Raw genomic sequence first — 14,688 nt, forward strand, 5'->3', positions numbered from 1 at the left:
TTCCAGGGCCCTAATCAGTCCCATACATCCACTTGCGGCCATTTGGTTTACCATCGTAACCCCTTTCCCGGCCACAAAGAATTCATCTTTGTAAATATTCGTCATCCCGCGAAGGATCAGAGACTTTATTTATGTTGGAATAAGCCCCGGCCGTCCACCGCATGCCTCATGAGTGGTAGACTGGAGGAGGAAGCAGGTTGGTTGGTTATATACACACATCAGATACACGCCCACGTCTTTGCTTCCAGTCCTTTGAGCTGTCACGAACGTTTGTTATCTCACACAGCAGTCTGCCACCTCTGCTGCGCTCCTTCCCTGGAGGAGTTCAGAAACTGAGCGGCCCTCTCGTGTCCCACAGGAATTGTGACAACTTATGGTTTTGACCACCGGACACATGACATAGCGTTCTTAAACTCTTTTCTCATCTGCCCTCTCTTGTATCACCTGTGTGGTTGTCTTCACCCTCTCTCTCTCTCTCCTACATGGCCGGATTAACCTGCTTGGGGGCCACACGCTGAATATTCACTGTTGGGGCCCCCATGTTGCCTCCAAATTCTCCGGTACTCCACCTCCACTGCACCCCCCTGACTCATGATGGACACGAGGATCAAAATTTGCACATCACAACCAGATATATCACCTTTTTTTTAATTCCCCATATTCTTCTTTCTTTGGGCCTACATTACCCACAATGCAACTCGACCGCCAACATTTCTGTCTGAGACTCTGGTGTGTGATGCTAGTGCAGCTAATGTAACCTCCAGCTGCCAGCCACAAGCTGACATGAGGTCTGCGTAGTGAACTCACTTCTTTTTAACGCCACACCTCCAGATTGCTTTCATTTTCCTCCTCGTAGTCTTTGGCCTCAACCAACACTGCCACACGTGTCTTCTCTTGAAACTTATTGTACTTTATAGCTCCCTCTGGACCCACAAAAGGCTTCATACAACTTTTTTTCCACATATGCGGGAGTACTCCTCATCACCTGGAAACAGACTGACGTGTAAGTGGAGTTCCCCTTTTAAGTACAGCGCACACTGTAGACTGCAGTTTCATTATATTTTTCAACCCAACAGTACTCGTATACTGGGGTACTTTCTGACTCAGAGTTTCTGTGTTTGTGGTAATTTAAACAACTTTATTTAGGAAAATGCACCATGTGAGCACATTATAAACTGAAAGTTGATATTCAGTGGTGCAAATTCTCTCCGAAATATGCAAGTAATCAAGCGACTAAAAAGGACAGGGATGCAGCTTTGCCCAGTTATTCGACCTTACTGTCGTATCCTCTCTTCTCTTTGCCGCCTCCTCCCCACTGCCTCCTCCCTTCCTGCTATTTTACCTGTTGTCTGTCATCCTTCCTTCCTTCCTGGTTAATTCCACGGGTCAGGTCAGTCAAGAGGTCTGTGCCATATTTGTCTCCCCCGAGTAATTGCTAACTATTTCTCTGTCACTAATAGGCCATTACTCAGGCGGTGCTGGCCGGCCATCTCGTGGGGCTACACTGGGGGCAGCGAACACGAGGCCAGGGGCCCCCTCTTTTTTTTCATTAGTCCCCCGAGGAATCGGACTACCCTTGGCTCCAGGCCGAGACAGGCGAGGCCCCTTTAATGTTTTTGCAGAGCTCCAAAGCACTTTGTTGCCTCAATAAAGTTCATTTATGGGATAATAAGGCTCTGGAGGACACATGGTGCTGATTTGAGTCGAATGGTTTCAGCATGGCTCACATTCCCAAAAGCAAGCGCTGTCTCTTCCGTCTCTTTCCTTTATTTCGTCTCGCTTCTTTTTATTTCTCCACTCCTCACCTTTCGTCTTGCTCCTCTCCTCGCATCCCCCTGAACTCTTTATCCGCCGTCATTTATTATTCCTCCCTCTAACATTTTTGGCAGTGTAACTGTCTGATCCTGGGTTGACCTGGGGTTTGCACACCTGGGAATGAGTAGCGGCGAGGGGGCAGGAGGCCCTCTCATTTCCCAGGATTTATTCCAGAGAGCTTGGAGAGGGGAAGGCAGTGGGGGTAGACGAGGGAAGAGAGGCGATCAGAGGAATGAAAAGCCTCAAGCCTCAAACCCTGGCAGGAGGATCAAGCTTTACATGCCAAGACTACACCAGAGCCGAGTGCCCCGGACATTTGCTGTATCAAAGGTGTGGAAGTACATGTATGGGATACATGCATTAAACAGATTCCTATACTCTGAGGATGGTTTTAAAACACACAGGCACAGATAGATTAGAAACAGGCCCGATCTCCACTTCTTTTTATCCCTTTGGTTATTGCACATGAGGCTTACATGAGTGTTGGCCATCTTTCCCTGAAACCCGGTAAGGACATCGTACACCACTGTATGCTAAATGGTTTCATCTGAGTTCAATGTTTTTCTTTTTCCCCTCATTAGTAGTTGGTTAACCACTAATGCTTAGAGTATCTGCTCAGCTTTTCTTCCTCCCTTCATTGACTTAGCAAGAAACAGATGGGCCCAAACCGCCACATCTCCCTCTCCCTCCTGACTGTCATCCTTCCCACCACTTCTTTCACAATAATCCCTCCCTCTCAAACGGAAAATAGCCCCAGTTTTGCATGTCTGCTCGTGGCGCAACACATGAGATGGTGTATGTGGTTTAATAGGATAAGGCTTTTGGGGTTGCTTGGTGCTTGGAAACATGGCTGAGGCTACCTCTGGCTGCTTCAATCATCTTAAAGACATTGGGTTAGGCCTGAGGGTGTGAGCTTGAGCTTGTTTGTGCGGTTGGAAAAGGCTGTGTTTGATTCCATGATGACGGCCGGATGAAAAGCTGCGAGTCTGGAGGACTGACGTTGATTTGACGTTGGCGTTTGAGAGCCGCTCCATTTTCAGTTGTGGTATCTTGGGATGGCATGTTGGCTGGGTAGCCAGTTCAGCCGAAACAGACCACTGACACGAAGGGTGGCTCAGTGTTACAGTGATGACTAACTGTTACATGTTACTCAGGCTTAAGATAGAGATAGAGAATGGAGTGGTGGAGATATTTTACTTTCTGCAGCAGTGCTCTATTTGGGAAAAGCTCCAGCCGTATTTGAATACCTCACCTCAACAGCCTTTTGGCACTTTAACCAATAGCGGTTTCACCGTTTCTAGTCTGCATTCTAAGCTAAGCTAACTAGCTCCAGCTCATAACACACACATGTGAAAGTGGCATTGATCTTCTCATTTAACTCTCAAACTATTACTTTATTATTAGCAAAAAGAGCACAGTGGGTGTAATGAGTGTCATGTTGCACAGGGAAAGGTGCTCAAAACACTTTAATATTCAGCTTTCCTGCAGAGAGTTAGAATACTAGGGATGCTAATTTAGATTTTCTATTTCCCGACCCTCCTTAACTGATCATTAACAATTAACCAACAAGATTAATGGAAAAATCCACCGACAGCATCACTCACTAACCTCACTAACACAATATATCTTTAATCCACAAGAAATAAAACGTTAAGTTGGGGTTTCACGGTGATGGGATATTTCTTTGCAACAGGTGGGAGCAGGGACGCTAAGCTAATCACCTCCTGGCACCAACTCCATACAGAACACACATATCGATTTTCTCGACTAACTTTTGGCAATAAAGCAATTAAGCATATTTCTCCAAAGTGTCAAACTATTACTTTTAATTATCAAAATGTGCACAGTGGGTGTTAATGAGAAAAATGAACACTTTTCTAACTTCCTCTTTACTTACTAGGATGAATAAGCTAATGCCAGCAGCCGGTTATCTTAGCTTGGAATAAAGACTGGAAACGTGGACAAACTGCTGGCCTGGCTCTGCCCAAAGGAAACTAAGTCCACTTATCACAATATACAGTGTATTGTTAGTTTAATCCGGCATGTTGTGGTGTTTCGGGTGCGTACTGAACTATTTCTTTGCATCAGCTGGAAGATAATCTGAGTTAGACACCTCCTGGCTCCAGTTTTAAACACACAGACATATAAGTGATCAATTTTCATATCAAACTCTCGGGAAGAGAGCACATGAGTGGTATGTCTTTCAGAGCTATGTGCTTAAGAAATACCACAATAAATACCACAATTCCTCATATATCACTTGATGATGAGACAAATGATTTGTGTTTGAAGGATGCACAAACAGTTTAGAAGTTCAGTGTTCTTGAACTGAGCAACAAACTCATTTGGAGCGTCCAACTCTTTGCCTAATTTGCAGCCTCTTGCCCAACATGAATTAGCTCGTAGCTTTGCTTTGTAGTGGCTTGATGATGATAAAGTGGTTCAGGGGGGTTCATTTCCTCCACAGAGCTGGGATTTCAGTAGCGAGGAGGTCAAAAGGTCTAACACTCAAAGCCTCTCTCCCGTCTCGGCCGTGGGCTCAGTTGCTGAGTTATCGTGGATCGTAGATATTAACTCAGTCTGACTTCAAATCAACTTCATAGGCCGGAGCCGGTGGTTAAGCGCTAAACGAGTTACACAAGGCGATATTGTCACACCATCTCATTAGACACATAAAAGGAAACTCTTTTCTTTGGGCAGGAGTTCACAAGATGTAAACAGGCTGTAAAAACGGAGACATCTGTATTCATTTTTTCCCCTTTCTTCCACATTTGGTAATCTTTAGTCAACATGGCTCAGAATCAAGAACTCTCCAGGGTAGAGTTTGCCAAATAAATGTTTAAATCATCTGCTGTAAAGGTTGAAAGGAAGCCACGTTTTGATAGGAATTGATCAAGTTGAAAGCACGTGCATACAAATAATAAGCCTGCATTTGTGCGCCTTTAGTATATACCCCCGAACCTTCGTATAGTATATGTTCTGTGTCAAAGTGCTTTGACTTTTTCCGTGGTGGAAAGTATGCAACATTTACTTCAGGTACTTAGCATAAATATGTTTATGATGCAGATTGAGATTTGACTTGGGTTGAATGAATTGTCCATCTGATTATAAAGTATTTGAAATTAACATCAGTCATCAACACAAACATTCTGGGTACCACATTCTAACAAGTGGCTTTATAAATATCCATTAAATGATTCCTTCGTAATTTTGCATTATTATTGACTATATTACGGTTGTCAGGTTGTAACAATACTTTTGATACCGAAAGTATGTTTTGCAGATGGTACTTACATACTTTTACTGATCTAAGCATTGGAATAATGACCTTTTACTTGTAAGTGAGTATTTTTACACCGCGGTATCTTTACTTTAGTTAAAGATCTGTGCACTTCTTCCCCTCTGGAAATTTGGAGTCTTAGTTGATTCAAGCTGGGAATCGTCTCCGTCTTCAAAATCCTGTGTTTAAAAGGTGTCTTTACATTTTAGTTTTTCATTCCTGATGCAGCCCAGACATGTTCTGTAATGTGCATCCCCTTTTGTCTTTGTTTACATATAATTTGTCAAAAATGTAAATGTTTTTCTTGGTGATTATGCACCGACAGTAGTCGGCCGAATATGACAACCAGTTTTTCTACTTTTCTGTAAAGACTACCTTAAAAATAACCTTAAAAAAATAGATAAATGAAGAAATCCTATATGGTGATGTTCTCCACACAGTAAATGGCATCCTCTTTTAATCACCGACTCTAACCTTCTGATATTCAGGCAGAAAAAGACAAGCCTCGTCTCTCCCGCCCTCATAACGTCCACCCCCGTCGTGCAGTAACTTGATTTAATTGCTGCCCTTTTTTCCCCTTCTTCTCATTAGACGCAAGTTTAAACACAGAGTGTTGTCTTCAGATTGTCGGTGTGTCAAAGCGTTTGCCTCCCTGTGATCTCAGCCGTGTTGGGCGATGACTGCCTCTTTGTGTCTTTGATGCAAATTCACAATGATTGGACGTTTCCGGCATTCCAGTTTTTAATCTCATGGGAAGTGCTCCTGTTCACCTGATCAGGGTTATTTGGCTTTGACAAGCTGCAGAAAGGTGTGTGTGTGTGTGTGTGTGTGTGTGTGTGTGTGTGTGTGTGTGTGTGTGTGTGTGTGTGTGTGTGTGTGTGTGTGTGTGTGTGTGTGTGTGTGTGTGTGTGTGTGTGTGTGTGTGTGTGAGTGTGAGAAAGAGAGAGACAGTAGATCGTGTGTTTGTGTGTAAATACATTCATGCAAGATGTGTGTGTGTGTGTTTGAGCATGCAGGCATCACACAAAACTGACTCTCTTGGCTTTACTTCAGAGAGAGCTTCCCCTTGGCACGATATCTTGCCCTTGGCGAGACCAAAGGGAAATATTTATAAATCATCCCCACAACAAATATTGAATTTGACCTGAGAGGTCAAACCTATTCGGATGGACAACCTTTGCCAGAAATGTGCAAACACCTCCGAGTCCGCCTGCTGATCCACCAGAGCGACCCTGGAACCACATCTCTGACCCACTTACATATCTCACACACACACCATTCGGACCTATTAATACCAACATGCTCCCTCTGGGATTGTGAACTGCTGCTTGCTGGAAGATCAAATGTAAACATCTGGTACTTGAGCAATAAAACTACTTCCAGCAGACATTCTTCACCATGCAGCATCTGCTTTTTGTTGTTGCTGTCTGACCCATTTGATCTGATTGTCACTGTAAGCGATTTCTACTTGAGATGAGCATGAAATGAAACTTTAACATGCAAGAAATGACTTTATATTCACAGAAGCACAAAGAAAGAAAAGACCGTGTTTTTGGGGTTGTGAGCTAGTAAACTCCAGGTGAATGCAGAGTGCTCTTGGAGTCAAACTGTGCAAGTGTGCCTAAAGTAAACCCAGAGGGCTTCTTCTATTGTTGACCAGATACTTTATATTCCCTAAATCTGTTTTCGTTATGGCAGCTCAAACAAAAACTTCTCAGGGTTTTCCGTTTTTTCCCTAAATATATGAAGGTGAAAGGGAGATTGACTGAAGTTCTAGATTTCTTTAAGCTATCAATCATGAAATGAGCCATCTTTGGCTGGATGTGGAGAGTTCGGGATTATCCGTAGCTTTTTATTAAGGATGGAAGCGATTCGAGTCTACTGTGTTTTAACATATGCGATGGAGAGATGACAGAATGTGTTGCTTTGTATTGAAAAATAGAGATTGTCTCTTTACTCACTGAGTGTGTTTACACGGACACAAGTGTTTCGTTAATGACCAGGCTTTTAGAAGTATCCCGTTTACATGTTACAGCATGTGTTCAGCGTATCCCGAACACGCGGTGAGTGTGTTTACACTCATCCATGTAAACACACTCACTGATGGACTGAGATTTGCTGCAGAATATACCGAAAAGAAGCTTGTAGTGTTGTACGTTTCATATTTAAAAGTCTGTATCCACTGACAGTAAATACGGTATTTTTTAAAGTGATGATGAGCTACAGTACACCTGATCGATATATATATCTATAAATCAGCTGAAAAGTCTTTAGTCATTTAGTATGGCTGTCTATGTGGACTTTGACCTGTTTGAGTTATAATTTTAATGCTTTCAGTGCAACAATATCGAAATAGTGGAGTAAATATTTTTAGATTACACTCATGAATACAATATGTGGGACAACAGAGAGAAAATATTTCAACCCTATAACCAGAAAAAGACGGTCTGCCCACATGGTTTGAAAAATGGCAAACTCTCGTGTGTCTTTTTATACACATTTTCATACTAGCTTGAAGATTGTTGACAGTTAACACAATTACATTAACTGTCAATCATGTATGTGCCATAGTCTTATAAAAAAATAAAGCTACACAGAATATCTCATAGTTTTTTGTTATTCTACACCTTATCACAACATTTTGAAAGTAAATTCAGGTTGAATAATAAAAAAACTTCGTGTGGTATTTAAAGATTTCTTTTTAAAAATATTATACGAAATATGAACCTGGCAGATACAAATTATAACAACTTGTGACATTGTCAAAACTCGTGGAAAACATTGTTTTTTATAACTTTGAAACTGTTTAAAGGAACATTAACATTTTTACCTGAAGTTTGGTGCTCAGTATTTCAAAGCGATGACATATTTTAAACCTTCAGTAATGTTTATTATTTAGGAGCTATTTGGCAGAACTGAAGTTTACATTTTCAAATGGTGGAAACTCTCCAACTGTAGAATGTTTAAATTGTAATTTTGTTCCAATGCAATGCAGCCCTAAAGTATGATGACAGTGTCGTTTTGTATCCGTACTCTTGGATTTGAAATGAAACGGTGACAATGAGGAGAAAGTGGCGATTTACAGCTTCAATATAAGGGTGGCCAAATCCACATTGGATGAACCATGTAGAAAGAAATAGCACATTTAAGTACTTTATATATGTGGGTTGAGTTTCATATTTTGGCGAGTTCATGTACATGTGCTTTTTGTAGACATTGTATTGTAGCTGCAGCATCAGTCTTCACCAGCAGAGGACAGCATATCCCCATCTGTTCAGAGCTGCACGGAGGTAAGATTCCTTTCAAAGCAACAAAATGAGCAGACTGTCATCACTAACGGTGTCGCTCCCCTCAGAGAAGATTGTGTTTTAACATGAGTGAGTCGAGATCAGTGGAAACACCATCCATCAGTGCTGCTGTAGGCACTAAACCCCCTTCATTTATTTACCACATTTTTCATAGATTTCATCATTTTTGTGCAACACATCCTGCTTCTTGCATGAGTGCGGTTTCAAAAATCTATGACTCTTTGCTTAATTTAAGAAATTCTTTCAGATGACGGCTGTTTTTGACCTTTTAAAGGCTTCAGACGGAGATCAGACAGCATGAGGATGACACAGACGTGCACGGAGGGGGTACATAACAAGGCCATCCCTGTGACGAATTCAGTGGAAAAAATGCGATTACTGGATACAGGAAGGGAAGCAGAGGGGCTGTGGGCAGAATAAAAGAGGTAGTAGCTGAAGAGAGAAAATGAAAAGAGAGTTCTCGTCTGCAGCGTTCTTGTTATTGCAGCCTGTCAGAGGACCTGCCTGACCCCTGACCTCTCTGCCAGCAGCATGAGGAAGTGGTTAGACAGACTCATAACAAGACGTGGTGCAGCTGAGTACTGAGAAACCGAGGCAGAGAGAGAGAGAGAGAGAGAGAGAGAGAGAGAGAAGTGCACGTTCCCTTTGAGTTCGTTGTTTTGTGCACGCCACCTCCGGCCACAACTGCGCCTCTTGTGTCTCACGAACTCGGGTTGTCTTATCGACGATCGGGCCGACATGTTTTGTGTGTCGACCTAAACCACATCCCCTCTTTCTCAAAGAGCGAGTGGCCTCATTCTCTGTCTGAAAAAAAACTGTGCTCTCGTGAGACAAAATCGGCCCCCTGGTCCCTATTAATTCAACCGCTCTCCGCTGACCATGTGGGTGAAGTGCGGATGGATAAACCAGGCTGCTGCTCTATTGCACTCGGGCAGTTTCACGCTCATAAACGCAGTCAGGGCTCAGTGGAAGCACACTCATCGTTGAACTCCCGCCCTTCCAATCCCTTCATGTTGTTGTACCAAACTCTCTCTCTCTTTCTCTCTCTCTGTGTGTGTGTGTGTGTGTGTGTGTGTGTGTGTGTGTGTGTGTGTCAGCAGTCTGGAGGGGGCATGCCAGATGTCAGTTCTTCTTCTTGGAGCAATTAAACCGGTTGTTATGATGAAAGAATTTATTTGCCATTTGTTTCTCCGCTCAAGTCTAATTGAGTGATTGAGATCTTAATTAGATTGGCTCTCTTTCTTCGCCTCCTTTGTTTCGCAGCCTCTTTAATCCCTCATTTGTATTTTAACTCTTAGCTGTTGAAGTTATACCTCTGTGTTTAAAGACTACTGTGCAAAGCTGGAAAGCAGCTAATTACTGTAAAACCACTCCAGTTACTGGACTAAGTTTAGCTTTTTTTTCTTGCATTTTTTAAATGTCTGAATGTTACTCTTACTTTTGTACCATTTCAACTTTCTGCGCTTTAAATATTTTACTATTTTAATTCATATTAATGCAGCTACTATCAATATTTGTACAATAACAATGGATCACATAGGCGAACTGTATGTGAAAGGGGTCACTGGTGACAAACCCACAGAGAATTATCACCAGCTCTATGGAGCATCTCTGCATCTTTCACCTCGATGTTTTGGTTTTCCGGCCTGCGACTTTATTGTCTTGGTTCAGTTTCGCTGCTCTTAACCTTTTCTTATCTGCCGATAAACCGTACGTACCGTTTATGCCCGTTTATGCTCTCTAGAATGGATTCCAGCTACATTTTCCTAAGTGGATTGTGGTAAAAGTGAACTCATGGAGGTTTATTCTTAACCTTGGAAACTGTATTTTGACCATCTGTGAAAAGTAAAGGACCCTGACCACGAGACTGAATCAACACTGGAAACATCAGCTGCTTGTTAAGCATCAATCCAAAACAGGTAACAGGACAGTGAAGGGGTCAAAGGTCATCGAGACAGCCACAACCTCATGTTATCACATGAATTATTTGTTGCTTCTTTCAAACATCTACTTGTAGTTTCAAGAAACTGTAATTAGCTCTGTTTCTGCAACTGCCTGCACCTTATCGCCATGTGCACAGTTCAGTGCCACGTACTAATCATTGTTTGGGATTTTTAGGTGACTGATGATTTACCAGCACAGTGTTGCGTCGGCCTTTCATGCACATAAAATCACTGCACAATGCCTCAGCTTCCTGTCCCACAACATCTGCTCAAATGATTGTTAAAAAAAACCCCACTCACAATACCACGTGGATCAGAGCGTCCATATGTGGAAGTAAACACTGTTTGGGAGATGAAGCTGCTCTTCCTGAGATGGCCATCAGCTTTCCAGCTTGAGCCTTTAAAAAAAAATGTGATAATGATGCAGCCTTTCCCTCGCCGTGGCAGATTATTAGATGGTTAAAATTGTCTCAGTACAAATTTGTTTTCTCGCTGTTGTGGTGTGTAAACAGCTCCCTGTTCCAGAGCCTTGCAGAGACTAGCCAAGTTGTTTTGCATTCTTGCTCTTGGCAGCAGTTGGGTAAAAGCTATAAATTATTTATCCATTGGTTGTTAGCAGAGATACTCTGGTTGCTAATAAACTCCTGCGATGATGATCTCCTCCGTGCTGAAAAGTCGATTGTGACTGTACTGAACCCTAGCTGCATTTCAAAGGAGCTCCTTTATTTTCTATCTGTCTATTGATGTTTAGGCAATCGGTGCATGTTTGGTTTGTTGGAAAGTTAATGAAAACCTCAGATGTAAGCGATGCATGAGTAAAGCTTTGTGATATTATACGTTTATGGGTTTGAAAACGTGTGTGTTCATGAATACTGATTTTTAGTAGTTACCAGGTTTTTGCTGCTCATTATCAGACCAATCATGGATAAAGGGAGAGAGAAGCTGTGTTTTCTATTGAAATATGCTCCTGCAGACACTATTTTAAGTCTCGCATGATGTTGCACATCTTCTTTTATTGCATCTTTGCTCAATCCAGGTACATGCATGTTGTCTTTCTGTAAATTAAATGAATCATAATCTAACTCAATTGCTCTCCACTTTGGTCTAGGCGATCCCATGTGAGTTCAGCTGCAGGGGTGTTTTCTTTTGGAAGCCACCTGGCATTATCAGCTGTACCGGGCCTATGAGAGCAGTGCAGAGCGGCGGCCATTAGCTAACCAGTGGGCCAAGCTCACATACATGAACATGCACTAAAACAAGCATGGCCGGCCCGGCGATGACAACACACACAGAGGGAGAGCGACTTCATTCTCTTTATAGTATAATAGTTGTTGCTTTGTTCATGTTCAGTATGTTAAATACAGCTCCTTACTGTCAATGTCATAAAGACATGACTTTTCTTTTCCAAATAACCAGTGGTGGAATGTTCATTTACTCAAGAAACAGTACTGTACTTAAGTTTATGCATCTAGACTTTTTACTGCACTACATTTAGAGTGACTTATTTTTTACATTTAATAAAAACACATGATATGCTTACGCAATATGATGCAGTGATATTTTACCAATATACCCAGCAGTATGGAAATTGACTCCACATTGATCAACTACAACACTAAAACTTATCTTACGTGTCACCATTAGTGATAACAATAGAATAGTATAATATTCTACAACAATATTCCACTTTGAAGGGAGCCATTCTGCATGAGTACTCTTACGTTTGGTAGTTTAAGTACATTTTGCTGATAATACTTCTGTATATTTAAGAAAAAAAAAGACTAAAAAGGTATTTATTATATTATGTAATATTTCTAAATGTTTTCATTTGCATCACAGTCATCCAAGATGTCAAGCTAAATCCTCGCCTGTGAAGGACATGAAGCCCAGCAGGAAATGATTGCAACGTTACATGGTCACCCGGATTTTCTACCAGGGAAGGACGACTTCTTCAAATATCGGTAGGTGTTGTCAAGAATACATCTCTATTATTCTCTCTTTGCTCTGTTTTATATCTATGGCTCTGTGGTAACTCTAGTTGTTAGATTTCTGTTATCCATGTCTTGCTTTTAAGTTGCTCTGTTGATGACGTTGACGACAAAACAAAGGTCATTTTTGTACATCATACCTAAGCGAGATGTGTAAGTCATGTATTTGATACATGCAACAGCATAAAGTAGTACTGCACTTAAGTACGATTTCCAGGTATTGTACTTTACTTTTTAATGGGCCATTCTGCATAAAAAGTACTTTGACTTTTAGTATTTTTAGATACTTTTGTGTTTGAAGTACAATTCTAAATGTCTCACTGTGGTATTGCTATTTTACTAAAACTAGTGCAGTCCTATAAAACAACCAATATCCTACCTGTTGTAATGTACAATCACACCTTTCACACTTTAATGTTCAGGTTAATGTCACTGAGGGCTTGATGTCAGATATAGCATGTTGCTGCAGGCAGTCTGTGGATGGATTCGTCGGTGGAATCCACTTGCTTAGCGAAGCAGATCTTCATAATTGCCCACTGACACTGACACGCTGCCTGTTGATGAACTCTTCACGCTTACCGCAAGATTTTAAATGGGAAATAGAAATAAAATGGAAATGAACAGAGTTTAGCTCAGTCACTCAACACTCGATCACATATTATGGGAAACGAATGCATTATATTGGGAGGGAATGCCATATATTTTCAGCATCTAGGTAATTGTTATTGTAATCATGTCAACACATTAACACCTGCCCACACACGCATACACACACATGCACTCCCATCACCCCACTCTCCTCTCAAAATCTAACAAACATTCATAGTCAGATTGGTTCAACACATCCAACTCTGGGGGGGAAATTACATGCAAGTTAATTCTCTTCAGCTGGGTTTTGGCAGACCTCCACGAAAAGTGTTTTCCCCTTAAAGACGTATTACTTATGAATCATAGGGAGGAATTACTGTTATTAGAAAGAGTGAAAGTTATTAGAAAAAGTAAAATGTGAAACATTACCGCTGTGAAGGGGTGCTAAGAGACTCGTAAAAACTATTGAGCTTTCTCACCGAGGTCAGAGGTTGTTTTTAAGAGCAGAACATAGACAGTAGCACAGGCTGTGTCACCTCCACTACACTACATGTTAACACCTCTGCTAACACATGACGGAACACAATGCAAGGTATGTGTAGGTTCTGTTTTGTGTCACAGTTTCATGAGGTATGGCAAGGTGTCTGCTTCCTGTGCTGATAACGATCCAAAGGCGCTGAATGCCTCCGACGCACCTGAGAACATTATTATAATTAGGTGGTGTCATAGTGGTGTAAAGTAGTAGGCTAGTAGTAGTACTTCCTGAAAAGAAAAGGAACCGTGGTGTAAGAAAATACCCCTGAAATATATTTATGAAACATTTCTTAAAATGTAACAATTACAGCTACAGTATTTACCTCCACTGGGTATGGTAAAATACGAGTGGACGATAGCACAATAAATAATATATAACACATTTTTATACTTTCAGAATATTTTGGGAGACTGTTGATACTCGTATACTAATATTTTGGAAAAGGGAAGTGTTGAAAATCAATTAACAGGGCTGACTTATAGCAATATTGTGTTTTATATGTTTTTTACATCGATGTGATGAAGTACTTTGATATCTCAGGTGTTTTATTTACTGGGTTGGTCAAAAAACAGACATTCGTATCTGGTTATTTTATCTTTTAGCAATTTCTCAATTGATTTACAGAAAAATCTTTTTCAAAAAAAGTTTTCAATTACATGTCGATGCCTTCCTCAGTGGATTGAGTTGCTCACTTGTCACGGAGATGGTTTAGTTTATATCATGTGACTTAGTTATGGGCCTTGGATAACATGTGGTTGTATATTTTTGTCTGATGTTTGCATACAGCTGATGTTGCATATTTGGGCTTTGTGGCGTACTTTTTTCATCACAGTCACCGGTGTCGAACTCTTTCTTAAGTGGAGTATTGCTTTTCATTTTGTAATATCGTAATGGAATACAGACACCGCAACCCCCCCCCCCCCCCCCCCAAAATACTGTGTTATAAATTTTAGGCTGTGTTGCTCATCCCTATCCTGGTCTCGGGTGTGAAAAACAGCACGCTATATAACATTCTGTCTACAGTATAGGACATATTTTTTACTGTAATACTTAATCTGTCTCTCTGTCTCTCTGTTTGTATATGTAGTGAATTTGCATGCCAAGTATAGCCTGGGGAAGCCCCCGACTAAAAATTACCTGACCTGTTGTGACCCAACTGTAAATTACAGATGCAAAACTATTTCTGGCGAAAGTAACTGGAAAAAACAGGACGTGGAATAGTTTTATTCTC

This window comes from Pholis gunnellus (assembly GCF_910591455.1).
Source record: "Pholis gunnellus genome assembly, chromosome: 1".
Lineage (NCBI taxonomy): Eukaryota > Metazoa > Chordata > Actinopteri > Perciformes > Pholidae > Pholis > Pholis gunnellus.